Source organism: Paroedura picta, unplaced genomic scaffold, assembly GCF_049243985.1.
Source record: "Paroedura picta isolate Pp20150507F unplaced genomic scaffold, Ppicta_v3.0 Ppicta_v3_sca22, whole genome shotgun sequence".
Classification (NCBI taxonomy): Eukaryota; Metazoa; Chordata; class Lepidosauria; order Squamata; family Gekkonidae; genus Paroedura; species Paroedura picta.
In genome coordinates this window covers 4,773,151-4,798,188 of record NW_027518619.1, presented here as the reverse complement: position 1 = coordinate 4,798,188, position 25,038 = coordinate 4,773,151, and the positions used below count along the sequence as shown (strand labels likewise).

Sequence of the window (25,038 nt, the reverse complement as noted above, 5' to 3'; positions counted from 1 at the left end):
CTTTTCAGATTTCAATTTTTTTCTGGAAACCTAGGGCATTTTGCCGGTTTGTAGAAAGATCTGTCTTGTCTAAGGTGACCAGATTTTAACATTGGTAAAGCGGGACACCATTGACCCGGGGGGGGGGGGGGATCTTGATTAAAAATCTGGTCTATATGGAGCAACAAAAATGTTCATAGAATGCATAGAATGCAAAAATAGTATTGTAATATATATATATATTTTAATTTCAGCATAAGTACAATTTGCCAGGTGCCCCCAGATGTCCCTCCAAAACCTGGTCACCTTAGTTGTCTGTTCCTTGCTCTGGTCTCCAGATTTTAGTATCCACAAGTTTGGCCATATTGAGAATAAGATGTATTGATTGGTGGTTGATGCCTTCTACTGTTTGTTCTCTTCCCACATCCACAGGACCAGATGGTCTTTGCATTTCAATAGCATTAGCTATTTTGTTTATACCTCTTTTTTATTTTGGCCTTCTAGTCACGGCTGCCTTATGGCGACCCCACAGGGTTTTCAAGGGAAGAGATGTTCAGGGGTGATTTCCCATTGCCTGCCTCCAGGTCACGACCTTGGTGTTCCTCGGAGGTCTCACATCCAAATACTAGCCAGAACCTCTTAGAGATGTCATAAGTTGTTCTTGGCAGCGTCTTCTGCAGACGGGAGGGAATTCTTTGTGCATTAGCACTCCTCCCCCCCCCCCCACCCCAATAGTCTTATTGAGATGCGAATGGACGTAAAGCCATCTGCTTCTTGGGTCTAGGCTGACAGCTAAGCCCTCTGACCTCAGTTCTTACCATTGCCCTCTTTCTGAGAACTCTGCTAAATCCTGAACAATGATCAGATGATTAGGATAATTTTCAAGGATCTTCCGAATCCCGGTGCAACCTATTTTCCCAAATTACACATGACACATAAGTCACGAAAGAAGCCAGTGTCTCTGAAGAGAGAATGTCTTTGTTTCCACTGAATGTTGTCACACTTTGCTTTTATGAAAATTTTATAAACCTTGCAGACTGAAAGGCAGACTTTCATAGTAAAACCATCTAATAGGTCTACAAAGACATCTTGCAGATACTACACAGCATGTAATTATCTCTTCCAAATCTTCTACAACGTAGGGTCACCTTGGTGTCTTTGTAAAGGTGAGAATTTGAATGACCTAGAAAAGTTGTTTATTGACCCATTATACCTGGAGACAGCTCCCCTTCCAAGTCTTAAGCAGGTGTTCCAAAGTTCCTTGCCTTTTTGCAGGATGCAGTTCACTGACTTGAGGAGCGGGGAATCAAACCTGACTTGCCAGATGAGAAGCCACCACTCTTAACCACTACACCAAGCTGGCTCTTTGAAGAAGAAGAGTTGGTACATATATGCCTCTTTTCTCTACCCGAAGGAGTCTCAAAGTGGCTTACATTTGCCTTCCCTTCCTCTCCCCACAACAGACACCCTGTGGGGTGGGTGAGGCTGAGAGAGCCCTGATAACACTGCTCGGCCAGAACAGCTTTATCAGGGCTGTGGTGATCCCAAGGTCACCCAGCTGGCTGCATGTGGGGGAGTGCAGAATCGAACCTGGCATGCACTCCTCTGCACTTGCCTTCCCTTCCTCTCCCCACAACAGACCCCCTGTGAGGTAGGGGAGGCTGAGAGAGCCCTGATATTACTGAAGAAGAAGAAGAGTTGGTTCTTATATATCTGGAGATGTATCCAGCTGACCACCCATCAACAGCATACTGATGGCATCCCAGCCCATATCTCTTGTCCAGCTGTGCAAGATGGCGCATGGAAATGCTACATAGCAGCGGTCCGCAAGCTTTCGGCCGCTGTGGACCGCTGCTCCTGAGCGGGGGGAGAGGGCGGCCCAGGGGCCCGCGCACCCCATGCCAGCGGCCACGGCTCCCCCTCCCGGCCCCTCCAGGCCGCCAGCAAATCGGCCGCTGCAACTCGGCATGCTTCTCTTCCCTCCCCTCCCGAAACAAGAAGCTTGCCGGGCCGCGAGCTAATTGGCCGCTTTGGCGGCCGATTTGCTCGTGGCCTGGCAAGCTTCTTGCTTCGGGGGGGGAGGGAAGAAGGAGCCGTGGCCCGGCGCCAAGGCCCGCGGGTTGGGGACCACTATTACAAAGCATTGGCACCCCACATAGGAGTGAACAGCAATACTACCCTCTCCCTGACCTTGGAGGAAAGCTACCCCAATAGCTACCCTCTCTCCCTGACTTTGGAGGAAAGAAACCAGCCCTATAAAGCTGATCTCCATATCCCCACGTTGGCGAGCCGATAGTTCATGATCTACTATGTCAGATACTGCTGTGAGATCTAACAACACCGGCAGTGCTGACCCGCCTTGGTCCAGCTGCATCCGAAAGTCATCTGTAAGAGCAATCAAAGCTGTTTCCATCCCATGACCAGGCTGGCAACCAGACTGGAATAGGTCCAGTATTGATGTCAGAGGGCCAGGTGAGATTGAGGGAGTCCTGAGAGAACTGTGAGTGGCCCAAGGTCACCCAGCAGGCCTCATGTGGCGTATGAGAGGGGAACCCAGCCCAGTTCTCCAGACTGGAGTCTGCATCTGTTAACGACCACACCACCCTGGAGAAGAATGGAAACTATGAACTACACCCTTAGTTCCTTGGCTTAAGCTTTGAATAAGCTCCTTGATGGGATAACTACATGATCGAGACAGATGGCATAGGAGCTCTACAAAGGTAAATGAAGATGATGGTGTTTTAACTTATCAATTACCTCTAGAAAATGGTAGTGTGACCCATTGAGTTGTCCCTGGTTTCCACAGAAAGTTAAAAGAAAGGTTTGCCATTCCCTTAATGGGGTCTCGTCTGCACATGTAAGGCAAGGTGGTTGTTGCTGGTTTTGACCAAGATACTTATGTATCACTATGTGTAAGGTACTTATGTATTGATACTTATGCACTATACATAAGATGCTTTACTGAGAGCCAGTGTGGCATATTGGTTACGAGTGACAAACTAATCTGGAGAATTGGGTTCAGTTCCCCATTCCTCCTCCATATGAAGCCATCTGGGTGACCTTGGACCAGTCCCAGTGCTCTCAGTGCTATCTCAGCCCTACCTGCCTCACAAGGGGCCTGTTGTGGGGAGAGGAAGGGAAGGCCATTGTCAGCCGCTTTGAGACACACAAGGTCTGCTGGGTGAGCTTGGGCCTGTCATGGGTCCTTCAGGACTCTCTCAGCCTCACCTGCCTCTCAAGGTGCCTGTTGTGGGGAAAGGAAAGGAAGGCCATTGTCAGCCCACAGGAGGCCTGCTGGAGGACCTGGGGCCAGTCTCAGTTATCTCAGGACTCTCTCAGGCCTATCTGCCTCACAAGGTGCCTGTTGTGATGAGAGGAAGGGAAGGAATTGACAGCTCCTTTGGCTAGAGATTTGCTCTCTGAGCAACCATGCTGGGCTGAGAGAGCATAATTGGCCAAAGGTACAGTTAATTCATAGCTGACCAGAATTTGAACCCAACTCTCTTGGATCCAAGCTCAGGCACTGCGTTATCCCTAGAGAGCCCATTAACATCACATCTGCAATGTAAAGCTTATTTATCTTAGGATGGATGTTTTGGACAAGTGACGGTATTTAGCACCTTTATTGAAAAGGATTCAGACCATTCATTTTAGGAAGAAGTTCATATTAGGAAGAAATTCTTCAAGTATTTAAAAGGCTGCCATATGGAGTTGTTCTCTCTTGCCTTGGAGGGACAGGCCACAATTAATTGGATGAAATTAATGCAAAAGAAATTTCGTCTAAACATCAGGAAGAAGTTCCTGACAGAGCAGTTTCTCAGTGGAACAGGCTTCCTCGGGACCTGGTGGGTTCTCCATCTTTGAACATTTTTAAACAGAGGCTGGATAGCCATCTGACGGAGAGGTTGATTCTGTGAAGGTTCAAGGAGGTGGCAGGTTACAGTGGATGAGCGACAGGGATGTGAGTGTCTTGCATAGTGTAGGGGGTTGGACCAGATGACCCAGGAGATCCCTTACAACTCTATGATTCTACATTCCAATAGCACCTTGACTTCCTTGGGGAGCTCGTTCCACCAAGTTGGTAGTATGCACCAACAGACAAGTCTTCGGGGAGTATACGCCAACAGACAGTCCTTGAGGTATGCAGGACCATGACTGCTTATGGCCTTGAACTGGTGATCCCTTTGATATTGGTTCACCAGGTTGGCCCCTGTAGCTGGCAGCCTCCTAGCCTTCTGCTCCAGCTGCCACTGTTGCTTGACAGAACAGCAGGAAGAAAATACTGGGGACACTTAAGGTCGAGTACCTGGAAATGGCACCTCTATATCAACAATAGTCTAGGAATTTCATCTCTCTATTGTATTTCCCATTGAAATTGGTGGGATTTCTATAGCAATTTGGACACTGTGACATCACTTCCAGACACTGAACTGAAATGTATTTCTATATTTAGATTTAACTTTTATGCTGCTCCTCATTGCTAGAGGGCTCGGGGCGGTTTACAACAGGATACGATAAAACATGACAATGTAAAAAGTTCAATAAGCACATGGAAACCTAAGAAAATCCCATACAATCCTCCTTTCCCACCATCTGTATCCATTCTGCCCACCAATATGGTCATTCACATAATGGAGTCTGTCACCATGAAAGAAGAAGGGATGTAGGAGACATAGGGAGAAGGTGGTGGTTATCAGCAGAAGTATGGCTTGATATGCTGGGTAGAAGATAGACGTATTGGGTATGGCGGCTACGGTTTCCATCCGCCGACCCTCTTCCCTCCTCCCTTTACAAAATTGCTACTGGGGGGGTGGATGGATTGGTTATTGGAATTGGGTTTTTTCCGCCGTATCTTTTCTTGATGGTGATTTGGATCTCTGTGTTTTATGTCTGGGGTTTTAAGGGAAGTTTTATTGGGGATTTCATTCAGACTGTTGTAACCCGCCATGAGCCACTTGGGAGTGGCGGGTAATAACCTGCAATAATAAACGAATGTAATAAATAATAACAAAAGAAACGGAAGCCCTTCAGTAATAAAAATTATAAGTTCATTGATCACAGGTGGTTTTTGTAGCTTATGAAAATTGCTTTGTAGAATCTGAGTAGCTGGATGTTGTGGATGGAATTTGTGGTGGGAATTGGTATCAAGAATTAGCTGCACCTGCCTGTGCATGCACAGGTGCCCGCATCTCCCCCCCCTCCCCGCGACACGGCGCTGGCTGTGTCAGCCTGGAACGGCAGATTTGGCTGCCGCCCCACACAACCCTAATGGTGACCTCTATAGGGTTTTCAAAGTAAGAGACAATCAGAAGTGGTTTGCTGTAGCCTGTCTTTGTGTCACATTTCTGGACTTCCATCCATGCAGGGCCGACCCTGCTTAGCTTCCAAGAGCTGAGGAGATTTGGCTAACTTGGGACTATTGAGGTCAGGGGTGGATGTTGCTAGGATCCAATTTGTGTTTGTATGCTTTAACATTGCTAACATCATGACTGGGGCAGAACTTTTATTTTTCAAATTAAAATATCAACAGCAATGCAGGAAAAGGCCTGAATATTCGTCCCACTTTGCGGTCTGCAACAGAGCTGGCTTTGTACCTTATGACCTTTGGTTTCTCCCAACCCAATTCCTCAGGTCTCCCCTTGGATCTGAAGCGAGCTGTCAAATTTCATACATGGCAGAAGTCCTGTGCTGTTGATATTTTGTGCTGCAGAGAAGGGTTGCCCCTCTTGCTATGGGCAGTGAAGAGGGAACGATAATGCAGATCTAAGTTCTCTGTTCTAACAGGTTTTTACAATAAAACTCACAAAGCGAATGCAAGCTGACCAGAAGACTCTGAAATAATATATTTTATTAAAATACTATGTAGTGCAATTGGAGCCACTGTATTACTGTACGATCAGAATTGGAAAATCACAAATATACCTGCTATAATAGACTAGTTGACGAAAACAAAAGGATTTGCAGAAATGGTTAAACTTACGTAATATCGAAAGCTTCTTTTGGGCACGGCAGGTGAGCCAGTTTGGTGTAGTGGTTTGGAGTGCGGACTTCTAATCTGGCATGCCGGGTTCAATTCTGCGCTCCCCCATATGCAGCCAGCTGGGTGACCTTGGGTTCGCCACAGCACTGATGAAGCTGTTCTGACCGAGCAGTAATATCAGGGCTCTCTCAGCCTCACCCACCTCACAGGGTGTCTGTTGTGGGGAGAGGAAAGGGAAGGCGACTGTAAGCTGCTTTGAGCCTCCTTCGGGTAGAGAAAAGTGGCATATAAGAGCCAACTCTTCTTCTTCTTCTTCTTTTATGACTAACTTGAAACCTCTTATAAACTCTTTGCAGCAGAGACATAAAAAAACATTTGATGGCTTGTGGCCTTAGAGATTAAAGTTAATTGTTGGAAAAATTTCAAAGGAACTTGGATATAAATGATAAGCTTGCATCAAGAATTGATGATTTAGAGCAGCCTTTCTCAACTTTCTTACTCTTGAGAAACCCATGAAACATTCTTTAGCCTTCGAGAAACCCCAGAAGTGGTGCTATTGTGTGGAATATGGTTGGGAAACGTAGGCCCTCCCCTTCCCACGCCCTCCAGGCCCATCACTGGCCATTTTGGTAGGGGTGGGTGGGTTGACATGACCATAGGTGGTCCTATCACCTGATAAATGTTTAACAAATTTAAAATATATAGAAAAAAATTATTAACTCCCACACATACAGGAAGCCCTTCCAGGGGCCCTCAAGAAACCCCAGGGTTTCACGAAGCGCTGCTTGAGAAAGCCTGATTTAGAGTATGACCAACTGGAAACTTTTTGCTTATCGCTTTCTTTCTTTCTTTCTTTCTTTCTTTCTTTCTTTCTTTCTTTCTTTCTTTCTTTCTTTCTTTCTTTCTATTATTTTATTTTATTTTATTTTATTTCTCTCTTTTGAAGAAGAAGAAGAGTTGGTTCTTATATGCCGCTTTTTCTCTACCCGAAGGAGTCTCAAAGCGGCTTACATTCGCCTTCCCTTTCCTCTCCCCACAACAGACACCCTGTGAGGGAAGTGAGGCTGAGAGAGCCCTGATATTACTGAAGAAGAAGAAGAGTTGGTTCTTATATGCCACTTTTCTCTACCCGAAGGAGTCTCAAAGCGGCTTACATTCGCCTTCCCTTCCTCTCCCCACAAGAGACACCCTGTGAGGGAGGTGAGGCTGAGAGAGCCCTGAGATTACTGAAGAAGAAGAGTTGGTTCTTATATGCCGCTTTTCTCTACCTAAAGGAGGCTCAAAGTGGCTTACAGTTGCCTTCCCTTTCCTCTCCCCACAACAGACACCCTGTGGGGTGGGTGAGGCTGAGAGAGCCCTGATATTCCTGCTCGGCCAGAACAGCTTTATCAGGGCTGTGGTGATCCCAAGGTTACCCAGCTGGCTGCATGTGGGGGAGTGCAGAATCGAACCTGGCATGCACTCCTCTGCACTCCTAACCACTACACCAAACTGGTTCTCTGTAGTGCAACTGCTAATAAAAATTAGTATTAAAAAAAAAAAGGAATCAGCCTACCGACGAGTTAAAATGCTGAGCTTGTTTCCCGTTACTGTAATTCCTTTCTTGAGCAGAGCTGGCTGGTAAATGGATTCTTGGCTATTAGTTAAGCAGATTAACACGACTTTCTTTTCCTCCTGTGATTCGGAGGCCATTTTCAGACTACGTTTTTAGAATGACACGCTCCACAAAGTATTCCTTCAACTTCATTTGTTTCTGCTTTTCTGTATCTATTTCAGAGCCAGGCTGAAGTTTGGCATTGTTGGCTAATCCGGAGGACAACGGGCTCCGATCCTACAACCAGGTCAGTGTGTTTGAATTTCTCCAGTCAGAATAAAAGACGATTAACACAGAATTATTTTTAAACACTCTCTGATTCAGAAATGCTCGACACTAACGGGGTATTAGTGGCCTGTCCGTGTTGGCTAGGAGCAGAATGAGTGTGGTTTTTGGGGCAAAATAGAGTGGCACCAAAACACAAAACGTTTCCTATAACTGTATATCTGTGTTTAATACTAAAAGCAAAATCAAGGATTACATAGGGAGGTATTGTCAAGTAGCAGCCATCTTATGTCACCCCAACGAAGGGTTTTCAAGGCAAGTGAGAAGCAGAGGGTTTTTTTGCCACTGCTTTCCTCTGCAGAATCGTCCTTGAACCATAAAACGTGTCATAGTAAGTCCCTTCCAAGATTTAAGGTGACCCTGGTGAGGGACTGCAGAGGCCAGTGAGAATCAGAGCTGGTTGGCTATTGCCTTCGTCTGCAGAGTCTTCCTTGGAGGCCTCCCATCCTAGACTTAAGGTGACCCCGGTGGAGGGCTGTCAAGGCAAATGAGAAGCAGAGGTGTTTAGCCATTGCTTTCCTCTGCAGAGTCATCCTTGGTGGTACTACATTCAGCCACCGACCCTGCTTAGATTCTAAGGTATGATAAGACTGGGCTAAATCATATCACCTGCCCTGCCCAAAGTTGGAATTAGGGAATGACGACTAAAAGCCAAGGTGACACGAATGATCAGACTACCCTATTGAAGTTAAATGAATGGATTTTGGGGGGCAGGAAGATGTTCTATGGGGATTGGATTTTTTTGGCATGTGTCCGCATTGCATTAAACACACACACGCATAAACTATAGATTCAAAGCTATATAGCACATTGTGTTCTTTCAGCTTTGGCTGATTTAGCAAGTGCATCTCTTCTGGGCACTCACTTAGATGGCTCTGGCTAGCCCTGACTCATCGGATCTCAGAAGCTAAGTAGGGTTGGTCCTGGCTAGTATTTGGGATGAAAGGCCACTAAGGACTTTTATTTACTTATTGTATGGCAGAGCTACAGACAAAGAACATCTATTAATATAAAATATGTATCTAATATAATATGTCGTCAAGTCGTTCCCAATTAGATTTTTGTCCATCGTAGGCAAGTTATACCCCAAACATCTTGAACATCGCCTCCTTGATTGAATGCATCCAAATCACATTATTGGCTCAGAAAACATTGAATTTTCCAAAGGGAAATCTGTTTTAGACCATTGTTTCACCCTGTCCTTTTTAGCGGACAAATACTTGAATTTGGGTAGGAGACAACTTTATGTTGCATTTATTGATCTAAAAAGTGCTTTTGACTCAATTTCAAAAGATCCATCTGTTCCACTATATATTTCTGGTAAGGGCTTAGAGGAGGGGCGTGTCTCATGGCTTAAGGGCCACTCAGCTCTTAGCACCCACTCAAGGCAGCTGTCCCACCCCTGAGCGCCTCCTCCAACTGGCTTGCCTGTCTGTCCAGTGGCCAGCCAATTGCCTTCTATCTCCCACCGTTGACTACCCCTTCCTTCCTCCACTTCCCTCTGAGGCTTGGAGGCTTCAGATCCCTGCCATATGAGAGCTGCCCCTGCTGGTGAGTTCCATAACAGCTGCCTGCAGCCTTTCCAGGTCCTAGGAGGAGGCCATCTGCAGAGTTCTTCCACTCCATCCTTCTCCCCCAATCTGGTGCCCATTGTATTCCTGTATGCAACAGGCTTGGCCCCTAGTTATGGAATAAGTTGGAAAATCTGGGGATGGAATGTTTTCACTGACAGTACAGCCTCAGATGGACAATTCTTCCCTTCAGTGTGACATACAAAGAATTATTTAATCCCACGTGCTTGGGCCCCCTGTAGCATAACACCTTCGGGGACAAACTCATGGAAGGATGTATTAGACTGGAGCCTGTGCAACAGAGATCAAATTCATTTCCTACAGTTGTGTGAATTTCATTTCCAGGCAGATATATGTCTATTTTCACATAGATAAATTTACAGATAGCTAAATGTCAGCCAGGACTTGTGTCACTGCTTCTTTTACTTAGAAAACCAGCATTCTACATAGCATAGGGCTGCCCGGTCCCCCTGACCAACATCAAAGGATTGGGGGGGGGTGTAGAATTGCCAGATCCAGATTTGGGGGTGGATCCAGGGAGGACAGGGGCCTTAGCGTGGTACAATGCCCCTCCAAAGCAGCCATTTTCTCCAGGGGGACTGATCTCTGTAGTCTGGAGATGAATTGTCATTCCAGGGGATTCCCAGGTCCCACCTGAAGGCTGGCTCCCCTTCATTATGGATGAAATTTCTGAGTGTGATGATGTAGTCAAGTTGTATTTCCTTCTCATAAAATTATAGTTAGCTCTTGTTGATCCCTGAGAAGGGAGAAGCCCAAACCACCAGTAACATAATATCTTTTTCAGCATTGTGTTGGTTGTGCTTGTACAAGGCACCTCGGGAGTCTTCTGGATCTAACATTGTCAGTGCCATCTCCACTAGCCCTAACCCACGAGGGTGTTGGTGGCATGCTTGCTTACCTGGGCCAAGCCACGCCAACCCATTCTGCTCTTTTCCAGCATCAGTGTTAGGAACTCTCTTCTCTGAGGTTCACCAGACCTAGCATCCAAGGGTACCCATGTTGGTCAGCAGTAGGACATCTGATTCCAGTCCAATTGTACCGTTGAGACCAAATAAGATATTCAGATTATAAGCTTTTGCAACCCAATGCTCCTTCTGTCAGGTTCCTTCCTCAGGTACCTGACAAGGTTTTGTGGTACAAAGGGGTCCTTGACTCTTGAAAGTGTACTGTAAACCCCAAAAGTAGGTCTTGAAGGTGCGACTCCAATCTAACACAGCCAGCAGATTGCCTTATCTTCTTCTATCCTTCCTTTTCTATCTTGAGGGAGTATTTTTTTCAGCTGTATTTCAGGCACATGTATCTTCGATGCAGTAGAAGGTCCCTCAAAAGAGGCATTTGGGTGGGGTGTTCAGGGCTGCAATGAGAGGAGGAGAGTAAAATTGAATCTTTCTGTTGATTAGTGATTTCTACTTCATTTAAAAGCCATTTGTATTTTCCCTTTCGGTTTTCTTATATGTTTGTCCAACAGCTTCCCCTGTTCTTCCAACATTATACTCTTCCTGAACTCTCCATACTTCTTGCTGTCCTTTCTACTGCAAATCCCTTTACATTTGCTGCTCGATAAGATCTTGATGTAATGTTTAGCATGACTTATGGGTATGCTGCTAGTCCTTTTTAGGCCACACAAACCTTGTTCAGTTCCTATCCCATCATACCTTAGGTTTGCAATAAAATTCTATGCCCCTCCACCTCTCTGATGATGTGTGCTAAGAGAGCTTGCACCGTCTCCACACCCAGAGGCTTCACACGAGGCTTCAGGCTACGCTGCCTCTTCCTGCTCCCACATGAGGGAACATTTGGCCTGGTGTACTTCTTGTGTCTCAGATTTGTACTCCCGCACGGGAGCCGGGGCAGTGAAGTTCCCAGTGCAGAAATGGTCCTTGTCACTCTAGTTTTAGGGATGTTCACAGTTTTACGTATTTTTCATAATACTTCATTAATATGCCGAGTTCTATATTATACATTTTAGGTTATTAAGTAGTAATAGTAGTAGTGGTTTTTAATTTCTGTCTGATTAACTTAACTGTTCAGCAAAAGATTGTTCTTTGCATATGTTTCTTTGTAAGAATATGAGAAGCATCATTGCTTTCAGTTAACCCTTGCTCAAAGCATGTATTTTGTGTTAGAAATATGAGAATCTTGGTAGGCATTCTGACTAGGAGGAGCAGGAAGGGGAGAAGAAGAAGCTGTGGTGGGGGAGGACATTAGGAGGAGAAGGAAGGGGAGAAGAAGAATCTGTGGTGGGGGAGGACACTAGGAGGAGCAGGAATGGGAGAAAAAGAAGCGGAGTAGGGGGAGGACACTAGGAGGAGTAGGAAGGAGAGAAGAAGTGGAGGAGGGGGAGGACACTAGGAGAGTAGGAAGGAGAGAAGAAGTGGAGGGGGAGGACACAAGGAGGAGAAGGAAGGGGAGAAGAAGTGGAGGAGGGGGAGGACACTAGGAGGAGAAGGAAGGGGAGAAGAAGTGGAGGAGGGGGAAGACACGGGGGGGTAGGAAGGAGAGAAGAAGTGGAGGGGGAGGACACTAGGAGGAGTAGGAAGGAGAGAAGAAGTGGAGGAGGGGGAGGACACTAGGAGGAGTAGGAAGGAGAGAAAAGTGGAGAAGGGTGAGGACAATAGCTTAATATTTAATGTTTCTTACCAGGGTACAAGGTTGTGGTTTTGTGGCACTATTGAATTTAGTTCTGTCAGCTGGCTTGCATTTTGTTTACTCGCTGGAAAAAATGGTATTCTTGATCTTAACCTTTTAAATAGCCACTTCATTTCTCAGGGGAAGAAAAACAGGCTAAATAGAGGTTTGCTATGAATCATTCCCTAGTGGGAGAAAATATTTTAAAAGGTATTTTTGATTCGTTGTGTAAAGAAAGGCTACAGCAGCTGTTATATAAACTCTCCTCCCGTTTCTCATTCTCTTGATTTGAGCAAATTACTTCCTTTCCCCCCTCTTTGGATTATTTTTAGGGTTTTATGACTATTTGTTGAATTATCTAATGCCTGAGGGGCAGAACTGGAGAAGTCCAAGATTGTGGGGTATCTAGAAACTTGACATCTGTAATTACCAATATTTCTTTAACATGGAACAGGCTTCCTTGGGAGGTGGTGGGTTCTCCATCTTTGGAAATTTTTAAACAGAGGCTAGATAGCCATCTGACAGAGAGGCTGATTCTGTGAAGGCAAAGGGGTGGCAGGTTACAGTAGATGAGTGATTGGGATGTGAGTGTCCTGCATAGTGCAGGGGGCTGGACTAGATGACGCATGAGGTCCCAACTCTATTATTCTATGATTCTATGGAAAACCTGTTTCAACCAGACCGGTGGTTTAGGGAAGATCAGTGGCTCAGTGGTTGAACATCTACTCTGCATGCAGAAGGTCCAAGGTTCAATCCCTGGCATCTCTGGTTAAAAGAATCTAGTAGCAGATGATGTGGAAGATCTTTGCCTGAGACCCCAAGAGTCTGGGGGTGGGGTTGTGGCTTAGTGGTAGAGCATCCACTTGGCATGCAGAAGGTCCCAGGTTCAATCCTCGACATCTTCAGATAAGAAAGTCAGGTCGTAGGTGATGGATGCCTGGAAAGCTGCTGCCATTCTGATAACCATCTTCAAGTATTTAAAAGGCTGCCATAGAGGATGGAGCAGAGTTGTTCTCTCTTGCCCTGGAAGGACAGACCAGAACCCATGGGATGAAATTAATTCCAAAGAAATTCTGTCTAAATATCTGGAAGAAGTTCCTGACAGTTAGAGAGGTTTCTCAGTGGAAGAGGCTTCCTCGGGAGGTGGTGGGTTCTCCATCTTTGGAAGTTTTTAAACAGAGGCTCGATAGCCATCTGACGGAGAGGCTGATTCTGTGAAGGTTCAGGAGGGTCGCAGGTTACAGTGGATGAGCGATAGGGTTGTGAGTATCCTGCATGGCGTAGGGGGTTAGACTAGATGAACCAGGAGGTACCTTCCAACTCTATGATTCTAGTCTGAGCAGACAATACTGACCTCGATGGACAAAGGATCTGATTCAGTATGAGGCAGCTTCATGTCTTCAGCTTCATGTCCATCAAGCCAGGGTGAGAACCCCAGATGGCCTAGCAGTTAGAGCGATGGCCTAAGACCAGAGACAGCTGGATCAAAATCCCCTCTTTGCCATGCTGCAACTTACATGGCTTTGTGATGACAGGGTCAAGAGAAAATGAAAACGTTGTTGAGGGATAAAAGTCTGAGTGAGTCAGATGATTTCATTGAAATGATACCCATGAAACAATGATACCCATGAAACCAATCTTGTGTCATTGGGCTAGGAATGATCTCCAAACCTAACTAAAGCCCATTTTCAGGTTGCATTTTTCTGAGAAATGTACGTGACTTTTTCTTGCTGCGTTCAAGATGCTCTTAATGGGATGTTTCCATGAACGTTTTGGGTATTGGCACCGAAAGGGTGAAAAATCCTACAGGAAAATAATAGGGCATAGGACAGTAATATTTCAGTTGGGTTATATGGTAGAAAAATGTTTCCTTCTGTTAATCCAGACAGGGCAAGAGGTGAAAAGAGATTGATGAATTAGAGGTCATCAAGCAGTTCAACCTTCTCCATCTCCCTGCTGTTTGAACACGGACTTTGACTAATTCAGCTGCTTCTTTGTAATTTTCTAATTGGATCTGCTTGTCATGTTTCATCCCACACTTTCCTTGATTGGAATTATGCTCATCCCACTTTGCTGACCTATCAGTCCTTGGAAATGGACTCTCTCTGATTTTATTTTAAGGTAGCCTTTTCTTTTTTAATCTCTCTCATCCATATTTGTGTTGTGTACAGTCCTTGTCTAAATGCATTTAGTCTAATGGATGCTGGAACGAATCGTGTTAATCTCTGAGGTTCCACCAATTCCTGTTTTATTTTAGTGGACAGAGGGGGAGCCCAAAGGACCGATGAAGAATCTTAATAAGTGCTGGACTATTGTTCTGGCATAATACCACATTGAGCATTACAGATATAATGGAGCCAATGAGTTAGATTGTGTGGCGTTTGAATCCCCCCCACCCGTATTGTTTGTTTATTATATTTATGTACTGCCCTCCCCTGAGGCTCAGGGAGGTTCACGTAGAACCTAAACCATACATTGAACTTGTTCTACATCAAACAAATATAATACAGTATAATACAGTACAACAGTACAACAGTAATAATAACAACACTAGCAGATAACCATTTATCAAAGTAACATTCAACAGGTCCATGATTGAGTTCTGGTACATGGAATGCTGGGGGGAGGGGGTGGATTCTGGGGCCCAGTGGTGTTGCAGATTTTGGTTGGCCTCAACAAGATGCCTGGCGGAAGAGCTCACTTTTGCAGGACTTGCGGAACTGTTTTAGTTCCATCAGGGCCCAGATCTCCTCTAGGAGCTCAATCCACCAGGTGGGAGCCAGGACAGAGAAGGCTCTGGCCCTGGTTGAGGCCAAGCGGGTTTCTTTTGGGGCAGGGATCGTTAGCCGGCTGGTGGTGGCAGAGCTCAAGGCTCTTTGAGGGTTGTAGGCAGAAAGGTGGTCCTTCAAGTATACTGGGCCCTGACCGCATATTGACTTGAAGATAATTACCAAAACCTTTAGCCTGATCCAGAATTCGACTGGTAACCACTGCAGTTGATGGAGGGTGGGCCAGATGTGGGACCTCCATGGTGTGAAGACCCTGGCCACTGCATTTTGGACCAGCTGTAGTTTCCAGATCAAAGCCAAGGGCAGGCTTGCATAGAGCGAGTTGCAGAAGTCCAGCCTAGAGGTGACCGTTGCATGGATCAATGTGGCTAGGTGTTCTGGGGTCAAGTAGGGCACTAGTAGTCTGGCTTGGTGAAGGTGGTAGAATGCCAGCCGTGCTACCTTCGTGACATGAGCTTCCATTGAGAGGGAAGCATCCAGGATCACGCCCAAGGTCCTGGCAGAGTTCAGAGTTTGTTTTGTGTTTTATACATGCAGCCTTATCAATGTAAATGCTGTCATACAAAGTTTCCTAGGAAATGAAGTGGGGAGGGGGAACAGTAGGGGAAAGCAGACAAATTCATGGTGGAAAATGCAGTTAGACTTATTTAAAAGTTGGCTGTTGTTGGGGAGGAGGACACAGGGCTTGAACTCTTTGAACCAGAGGACTGGAAAGTGACCAATATAACTCATTTAAAAAAAAAAGGATTCAGGGGCATTACAGGCCAGTTAGCTTAACATTTGTTCCAGGTGAACTGATCAAAAACATAATTAATAAAATTGTCAAGCATATGGAGGGACAAGCCCTGCTGAATAAAAAACAACATGGCTTCTGTAAAGGTAGATCTTGTCTCAACAACCTTTTAGAGTTCTTTGAAAGTGTTGATCAACATGTGGACAGGAATAAGCCAGTAGACATAGTTTATTTGGATTTTCAGAAGGCTTTTGGCAAAGATTGCTGGGCAAACTTCAAAGTCATGGGATAAGATGACAAGTACTCTTATGGATTGGGAAATAGCTGAAAAATAGGAAGCATAGAGTTGGAATAAATGGTCTGCTCTCGCAATGGAAGGATGTGAGCAACAGGTTCTTGCACAGATCTGTATTTTCAGCTTGTTCATAAATAATCTGGGGTGAATCATGGGGTGGTGAAGTTTCCAGAGGAGACAAAGAAGCAGCAGGTGGGAATGCATTTCAGCAACAAGCCTAAACACACAACATAACGCTCTTAACAAGGACGCAAGAATTGTAACCGGCACAGCAAACTGAACCGGAAAAACAGTTCCATGCCCATCTGTAAAGTGAAGCGATAAGAGTGGAACATCTGGTATGGTTGAAAAACACATGTGGGGAACATGACCACGGTTCTTTCCCCCTTCCATGCAGTGCACGCCAAAACCGAATTGGCGCCTCTTATAAAACTTTGTCACTCAACCCATCTATCACCGACGATGAACATTTTGCAGAAACCAAATGCAGTTTAGTCTGTCTGGAGGGCAGCGAGAAGAGGGCAATGCATTATTCATTTGGCAGAGTAATCTCGGAAGAAAGGACGGACCTATCAATCAGTCACTATTTGTTATTTGGCAAGCGTTGGGCATTACAATGCTGCTAGTACTGGCGGCATCTGTAGCAATGTAGGTCGTGGTACGCTGGTAGGCGCTACTATGCAGCATAGTAACCTCCTGCTATGGCTAATAAATGTGCAAGTCCCTCTGCAGTAGGCAGCGTCTTTGTTTGCTGCCGATTTCTGAATGTTCAGTGTGGGTTTTTTTTTTCAGTCAATGAGAACTGCAGGGGAATATTTCTCTTGCGCCGATTCATTGGTTCTGGGACTACTGCTGGCTTGTCGCCATTCGAGCCATTGTAGACTTGAGAGAAAATTGTTCTGATAGCTCGGCACTGCGTGTTATTTGAGGGTTCGTTCGTTTTAAAAGGTAATCCGCAATGAACCTTGCGATGGAGCAGAGCTTCCGCAAAGAACAGGTGCTCAGACTCAAGTGATGCAGGCAGCAAACCTTGGTGCCATTCTTGGGCTAAGGCATGAGGGAGTGTGGATTTTGGCTGTGCCATCGGCTTGGAGTCTGAGATGCTTCCCTTGTTGTAGGTGACTGCTGGCTCCCTTGATCTGATCAGATTTTTCTTCCAGTGGCCTGATATTCCTATTTTCGTCCTCATTGGGTATGTGTGTATGGGATGGGGGGTCTGCTTTTTTTTCTGTGTAGTCTTGGGAATTTGGTTTAAGCCAGTGGTTCTCAACCTTCCTAATGCCGTGACCCTTTAATACAGTTCCTCATGTTGTGGTGACCCCCAACTATAAAATTATGCAAAGGTTCTTTCACAGAAATTATACCGAAACTTACCAATGGCGTGAAGATCCAGTGTTCATGATTGTATATAAATTGTTTTTTCCCCTGGGCTTCTCAGTTCAGTTCTGCCTTTTGTCCCACCATGTCGATGTCACTCTTTTCTGCCTGCAGGAGTAGCAGCAACAGTGGCATCCCCCCCCCCAGCCAAGCTGCTTGCCGTGCCGTGACCCCTGTGAACGGGTTGTTCAACCCCCAAAAGGGCCCCACCTCCAGGTTGAGAACCACTGGTTTAAGGGTTTCCTATTTTCAGATAGGGAAGAAATTGAGTTAGTGACAGATTTTATTTTCCTGGGCTCCAAGATCACTGCAAGATGGGGACTGCAGCAAAGAAATTAAAAGATGCTTGCTCCTGGGGAGGAAAGCTATGGCAAATCTAGACAGCATCCTAAAAAGCAGAGACATCACCCTGCCAACAAAAGTGCGTCTAGTCAAGGCTATGGTATTCCCAGTTGTAATGTCTGGCTGTGAAAGTTGGACCATAAGGAAGGCCGAGCATCAAAGAATTGAGGCTTTTGAACTCTGGTGCTGGAGAAGACTCTTGCGAGTCCCTTGGACTGCAAGGCGAACAAACCGGTCAGTCCTAGAGGAGATCAGCCCTGGCTGCTCCTTAGAAGGCCGGATCCTGAAAATGAAACTCAAATACTTTGGCCACCTCATGAGAAGGAAGGATTCCCTGGAGAAGAGCCTAATGCTGGGAGCGATTGAGGGCAAAAGAAGAAGGGGACGACAGAGAATGAGGTGGCTGGATGGAGTCTCAGAAGCAGTCAGTGTGAGCTTAAATGGACTCCGGGGAATGGTAGAGGACAGGAAGGCCTGGAGGATCATTGTCCATGGGGTTGCGATGGGTTGGACACGACTTCACACTGAACCGATGGATTGAAGAGGATGCTCCATTTTTGTATTCCATGGGTTTGATTGAAGATACTTTGCACCCAGTGCATCCAGAGTCTGCAGCCCCACGATATAGAAAACCTCACAGCTTTCCTAAAGATTCCCAGTGTCTTCCAAGCATGGCTGCAAGGGATTTTTTCCTCAGCGATCTTTGAGGGAAACAGGCCAAAATTTGTAGCAGGGTTTCCTAAACGGTTATATTTTCAAAGGAAACTTATTTTGAAATTCTCTAATGTTGATGTTACAAATCTATCTGATTAGCAGTTCATCAGATTTGCAGGTAAGATACTGAACCTTTGGTTTCTCTTTGCCGGAGAGACCTGCTTCATAGAAATGCCCCCAATCCCAAGCAACATCAAGAAAAAAAATAGTGATATCTGCCCTTAGCTAACATTGGGAGACATTAGGAAAGCCCTGAGTGCATTTCCCGATGATTTCGGAATTGCAAAGGGCGTGAACCAATAGCCCTTATGCACATTGCTTAATTTCTTCCCCAATACTTGCAATCTCTGTGAAGTGCTGTCAAGTCACAGCCAACTTATGGTGATCCCATGGAACTGTGGCTCTCCAGATGTCCATGGACTACAGTTCCCATGAGCTGTGCTGTTAGGGGCTCATGGGAATTGTAGTCTATGGACATTTTGGAGAGCCACAGTTTGGCCACCCCTGGCAAAAGTTATCTGCAGAGAATGGGGAAAGGTATCTGAATGTTTAGGCCCAATAATATTGTTAGTCAAACTAAAAACTTTCGATATTGACAGAGATACCAAAATACACATGTATTTACTACGAGGTAAATAAAATTAGCCTCGTTTAAGAATAAAATTGTACAGTAACAACCAAAAAATTGATGCTGACTATTGGTCTTCCTCAGTGATGAAAGATTTTATGGAATGGCTCCTGACATCATAATGCCATAATCATTTCTTATAAATTGACCCATATGTATTTTTAATGATTATCATCTCTGACCAAAGACAAAGAATCATAGAAACATAGTGCTGGAAAGGGACATCCACGCCCTCTAGTCCCACCCCCTGCTCAGTTTAAAGCATCCAGGAGAAGTATGTGTTCAGCCACTGCTTGAAGACCGCCAGTGAGGGGGAGCTCACCACCTCCTTAGGCAGCCTATTCCACTGCTGAACTGCTCTGACTGTGATATTTTCCCAGATGTTCTGTTCTACATGTAATTTACACCCATTACTGCTTGCAACAGGAACCTTTCCCTGTCCTCTTCCAAGTGACAACCTTTCAAATACTTCTAGAGACCAATCATGTCCCCTCTCAACCTCCTCATCTCCAGATTGAACATTCCCAAATCCCTCAGCCTTTCCTCACAGAACGTGGTCCAAGGGTCTGGATCATCCTCGTCGCTCTCCTCTAACCCCTCTCAATTTTGAAATGAGGCCTACAGAACTGCACACAGTACTCCAGGTGGGGTCTGACCAGTATGGTATCCAGGAGGACTATGGCATATTGCGATATTATTCAGAAACCTCATTGATTGTTTGCTGCCACTGTCAGGTATACTTCCTTATAGGAATGGTTGAACTGTGTACCTTTCTCACTTGCAGCCAGAAGGCAATTGTAAGATAAAGGTCCATACCAAAACTCCTAGATTAAGAGTTGGGGGTGAATCATTTATGTAATCTGATCAGGTAAGATTTCACAACCATCCCTAATAGCTTTGATCAAAACAAAACAGGCAGGACTCTCTAAGATCCCTGAATTCCATACTGTGCTGAATTTGTCTCTGAAGTGGTAAAAGGTAAAGGTAAGCACCAAGTCATGTCTGACCCTTGGGGTGACGCCCTCTAGCGTTTTCATGGCAGACTCAATACGGGGTGGTTTGCCAGTGCCTTCCCCAGTCATTACCATTTACCCCCCAGCAAGCTGGGTACTCATTTTACCGACCTCGGAAGGATGGAAGGCTGAGTCAACCTTGAGCCGGCTGCTGCGATTGAACTCCCAGCCTCATGGGCAAAGCTTTGAGACGGCTTACCACCCTGCGCCACAAGAGGTTCTATCTCTGAAGATCATACCACAAATACTAGAGACAGCTATTCAAGTACACCATAAGTTTTCCTTATGAAAATCTTCTTTTTTATCACTCCCCTGTGACAGTTCAGAGAGGTAAATGAGCACTATGGTATACTGTCAAGCTTCCCTCCGTGTGGGACTGTGCAGAAATTTTGTGCCAACATTTAAAGCCCTTGGGAAGCTATCAAAAAGCTCTGCCCAGTGCAAATATGCTCTGTTCTCCCACGTTTCTGCAAGTGACTGTTACCGTTACAGTTATACAGTCAAATTGAGATGAGAACAGAACCTGTAGGAAACCTGCTCCCCAAACCTAGGCAAGGGCTGACAGAATTTCAGTGAAGAAAGCGATGAAACAAAAACTGAGGGGTCAGTGACACCCCTTGATTGAATATCTCTCTGGGTTGGAACTCGTTTTGCCAGATTTGCAGCTCCACATGGGGAATCTGCACTCCACAGCGAATCAAAATTAGTGAACTATATCCCCCCCTTAAGAGCCTCTTGTGGTGCAGAGTGGCAAGGCAGCAGACATGCAGTCTGAAAGCTCTGCCCATGAGGCTGGGAGTTCAATCCCAGCAGCCGGCTCAAGGTTGACTCAGCCTTCCATCCTTCCGAGGTCGGTAAAATGAGTACCCAGCTTGCTGGGGGGTAAATGGTAATGACTGGGGAAGGCACTGGCAAACCAACCCGTATTGAGTCTGCCATGAAAATGCTAGAGGGCGTCACCCCAAGGGTCAGACATGACCCGGTGCTTGCACAGGGGATACCTTTACCTTTACTTTTATATCCCCTCACCACAATTTTCAAGTGCAAAAAGTACATGGGGGGGGGGGATGCACTAGACCTCCCCCCCCCTCCATAGCATTTTTCCAAGCCCTTTTGGGTGCTGTTTAGTGTTACTGTTTTCATGTTTGCTATGTGGCTGTGGGGAGTACAGTGAAGAAAGTTAGTATATCGCTGACTCCTCAGTAACTCTGCGCCACTCTAGGAAAGGTCCTGAAGATCTGAGCCCCTTGTTAAAACAACAACAACAACAACCCGGTCACCACTATACCCCTCTAGGTAGAAACCTTAGTCAGTTTAAGATAAATTAACCTTATATTATTATGATATCAGGAGCCATATTGCAGTTGGGTGAAAACATATGTGGTCAGGGTCAATATTTGTCACTTTTGGATGTTATTGTAGGTAAAGGCGCTTTTAATCTATTTTTTTAAAATGTAATCTGTTTTAATTATTGGATAATAAACCCATGTATTTTTTGTATATTTTCTAATATTTCTTAATTGTTAAACTGTCTTATTTATCCTACATGTTTGTTTTCTTAACCTTAAGGTATTTAGTTCAATTTGTTTTGAATTAAATTTATTTCACCCGTTTTTTTTTGTTTTGTTTTTTTGTTTTGCTTTCAGTTATGCTCAATCATTGGCTTTATTACAATCCAAGATACAGATACAGAAACAGCCATAACAAAATACACAGCTGTCATTCACACAACAGATGATAAAAACTATTAATATTGTATAAATCTGTACATAATTTAAAAAAAAAACAATAAGATTACCGGGAGTCAGTCAGTTTCTTCTCCCTTATTGAGCATGCTGCTGCACAAAATTATCCCCTCTCTGGGAGATAATCAACCTTTCTGTCTCAACCAGAGAATTCCCAGGGGGACTGAAAGAGGCAGTGCTACGTCCTTTATTGAAGAAACTCTCTCTGGAACCGTGGGAACACATCAACTACTGCCCTGTCTTGCATTTAGTGTTTCTAGGAAAGGTGGTGGAAAGAGCTGCTGTAGACCAAATGTCAGCATTCCTAGACTCAGTCCAGTTGGGATTGCCAATTACAGTACAGTACAATTTTCTCTAGGGGAACTGATCTATTTAATCTGGAACTGTAATTCTAGGGGATCCCCAAGTACAACCTGGAAACTGGCATTCCCAATTACAGTACCAGTTTAGGCCGGGGTCTCTAATTCTAGGGGATCCCCAGGTCCCACCTGGAGAATGGCATTCTCAATTACAGTACCAGGGAATTCTCTCTTCAAAGGATCCTTTTTCTCTAGGGGAACTGATCTCTTTAGTCTGCAGCTGTAATTCTAGGGGGGCTTCCCCTCTCCCTGGCATTCCCCCCTGTCCCTCCCTTCTGTTTGTGGTTTAGGCCAGGGCCGTTGGTCTTTTCTCGGCCTGCAGGCATGCCTTAGAGTTGGCGGGAGGTGGCGTAGAGACAGGTGCTGGTGGCCTCCATGTCAAGTGGGTGGGATGGCCTAGTGGCCAGTGTGCCCCAGGGTCTGTAAGAGGGGGAAGGCGGTGGTTGGGGTGGTATTGGGGCAGGCGCTCCTCCTCACAGAAGACACAGGCTTGCTTTCCTAAGCTCTGTAGGCAGGAGCCATTGCCTCAGAATGGCAAAGCTGAAGGGCCCCCATGCACCCCTGGCAGTAAATTCACCTCAGGAGAGATGTCTGACGGGCCAGAGACTGTGAAGAAGCAGCAGAATTGTGAGAAGACCATTAGGGGCGGGAGTTCCAATCTGATTGGGCAGCCAATGGGTGGACGGCCAATCATAGCTGTAAAGGCGCCAATTATAGACCTGATTGGCCCATAACCCTTAACAGGACGCCTTACCGCTTTTTATTTATAAGCTTATATAAAGGGATATATATAAAGGGATAAGAGCCTCTTGTGGCGCAGAGTGGTAAGGCAGCGATATGCTGTCTGAAGCTGTCTGCCCATGAGGTTGGGAGTTCGATCCCAGCAGCCAGCTCAAGGTTGACTCAGCCTTCCATCCTTCCGAGGTCGGTAAACTGAGTACCCAGCTTGCTGGGTGGTAAACGGTAATGACTGGGAAAGGCACTGGCAAACCACCCCGTATTGAGTCTGCCATGAAAACGCTAGAGGGCGTCACCCCAAGGGTCAGACATGACTCAGTGCTTGCATAGGGGATACCTTTACCTTTTTATAAAGGGATAAATAAATTTCAGTAAAGTTATTAGCTCGGAGAAGACAAGTATAAAAGTGGTCTTCTGCCTGAGAATTTAGGCAAGATTGGCAAAATATATTGCGTAAGAATATCTTGGTAAATTGGCAATATAAAAAGCACATCTTTAATGGATTCTACCAAATCCGACTTACATGGACATAAACGAAAAGCATAGGAAATACGTGCTAAAAGACACATTATATTTGTTCATAGCATCGTTTCTATCTGCCTGTCTATCTGTCTGTCTATTTATATACCGCCCTCCCCTGTCTATCTATTTATATACCTCAACAGTGACAACCATTATTAGTAACTATAACAGCAGTAATTATAAAAGCATTAACGTATCAGCTGTAACTGTAACCCCATAGATTGGTCAACTGCCCCTTGATGTGTTTAATGGGCATACCTGTATGGGGTTTGGAGGCCCAGTAGATGTTGCCGGTTCAATTGACCTCAACCACATGCCTGGCAGAAGAGCTCTATTTTTCAGGCCCAGCGAATCTGTGCTAGCTTCAACATGGCCCGGATCTCTTCTGGGAGATCATTCCAACAGGTGGGGGCCAGGACAGAGAATGACGGGGCCTGGTTGAGGCCAAACGTGCTTACTTGGGGCCAGGGATCACCAGCCCGTTGGTATTGTCTGAGCGTGGTACTACTTGAGGGGCATAGGCAAGGTGGCACAGAGTTTTTCCACCCCTTCCCCCCCCCCAATCTAGAACCCATTGTATTCCTGAATGCAATAGGTTTGGCCCCGCGTGTGTGTATAACAAAATATAGAGGGAAATTATGCTGAGCAATGGAGGTTATGTTCGTCTGTGCACTTATTTTGAATCAAAATCCCCTCCTTTATTTAATTATTTATTATATTTCTATACCGCCCTCCCCGGAGGCTTTGTGTTACCCTTCCTGTGAGTGACTGCTTAATTGATTCTTCTGCCCAGCACAGTATGCCTAAACTGGAAACAAACTGACCCCACCCCATCCTATTAATCTTCTTTATGGGTTCACACAGATAAAAGAAGCTCTTGTTCCCCTCTCACTAGGCTGGAAAACGTGCCTCATTAAACTGACTTTTTTTGGGGAAAAAAATATCGGCATGTTCAATGGCTTCTCTGTGCAAAATTCTCAAAAGAGTTGTATAATGTGGGCGTGTACCGAGTGCTACAGGGGGAAGATAGCAATAAATTCCCTTTTCAACGCTTGCAAATCATAGCTCCAGTTCAGACTTTTTCAGAGTGGGGGGAACCAGGAATGTGAAGGATCAGGGAACATTCTTTTTAAAAACTCAGCTCTGGGTTTCAGGCTCTGAATCTGAGAGCTAGAAGATGACGTTGGGGAAGGCCTCAGATCTGTGCCCGGTTGCTGGCTCTCCAGAGAAGCTGGTTGGCCTCTGTGACCTCTTCTGCATGAGGGATTTGGCTGCGATCAACGTCTGTTTACATGCGGGATTAATTCCCATTTCCTAATGGAATCGGGACTGCTCTGGGGCAATCCCTGGCCTCATGCTTTGCCCTGGGATCCATCAGTGTGCAAGTTGGGCCTGGGCCGTGCGTAAGGGGGAAAACTTGGCTGTCCTGAGTCGAGCATTGCTCCCACCCTCCCCACCGAGTGTCACTTCCGTCATCTACCGTCACATCCTTATTTAATTAAAAAAACACCCATGTCTGATCGCGTTACAATACAATTCCGAAGTAACAGAATCGCAACCCCCCCACCCCACACGCTGCCAAGTTCAGTCGGCACTGTTCCTTCTTTCTACTTTTGCTTCATTCTACTGAGATTGGGGACAGCCTTTGTGTGTGTGCTTGTGTGGTGTGTGGGGGAGAATCGTACGATGAAACAGCCCAATTTTTAAAATCCTCTCATTTGTCTT

The 25,038-nt window shown here is 45.6% G+C and overlaps 1 protein-coding gene across 20 annotated transcripts in view; it reads left to right on the top strand.

The window, feature by feature from the left end:
* Nucleotides 1–25,038, top strand: part of LOC143828387 (microtubule-associated protein 2-like) — a 318,337-nt gene that overhangs the window by 61,066 nt on the left and 232,233 nt on the right. For all 20 annotated transcript variants that reach the window (XM_077318800.1, XM_077318792.1, XM_077318791.1 and 17 more), the window contains exon 2: nucleotides 7,736–7,800. The gene's annotated coding sequence lies outside the window, so the exon portion shown is untranslated. The remainder of the gene's footprint in view (nucleotides 1–7,735; nucleotides 7,801–25,038) is intronic.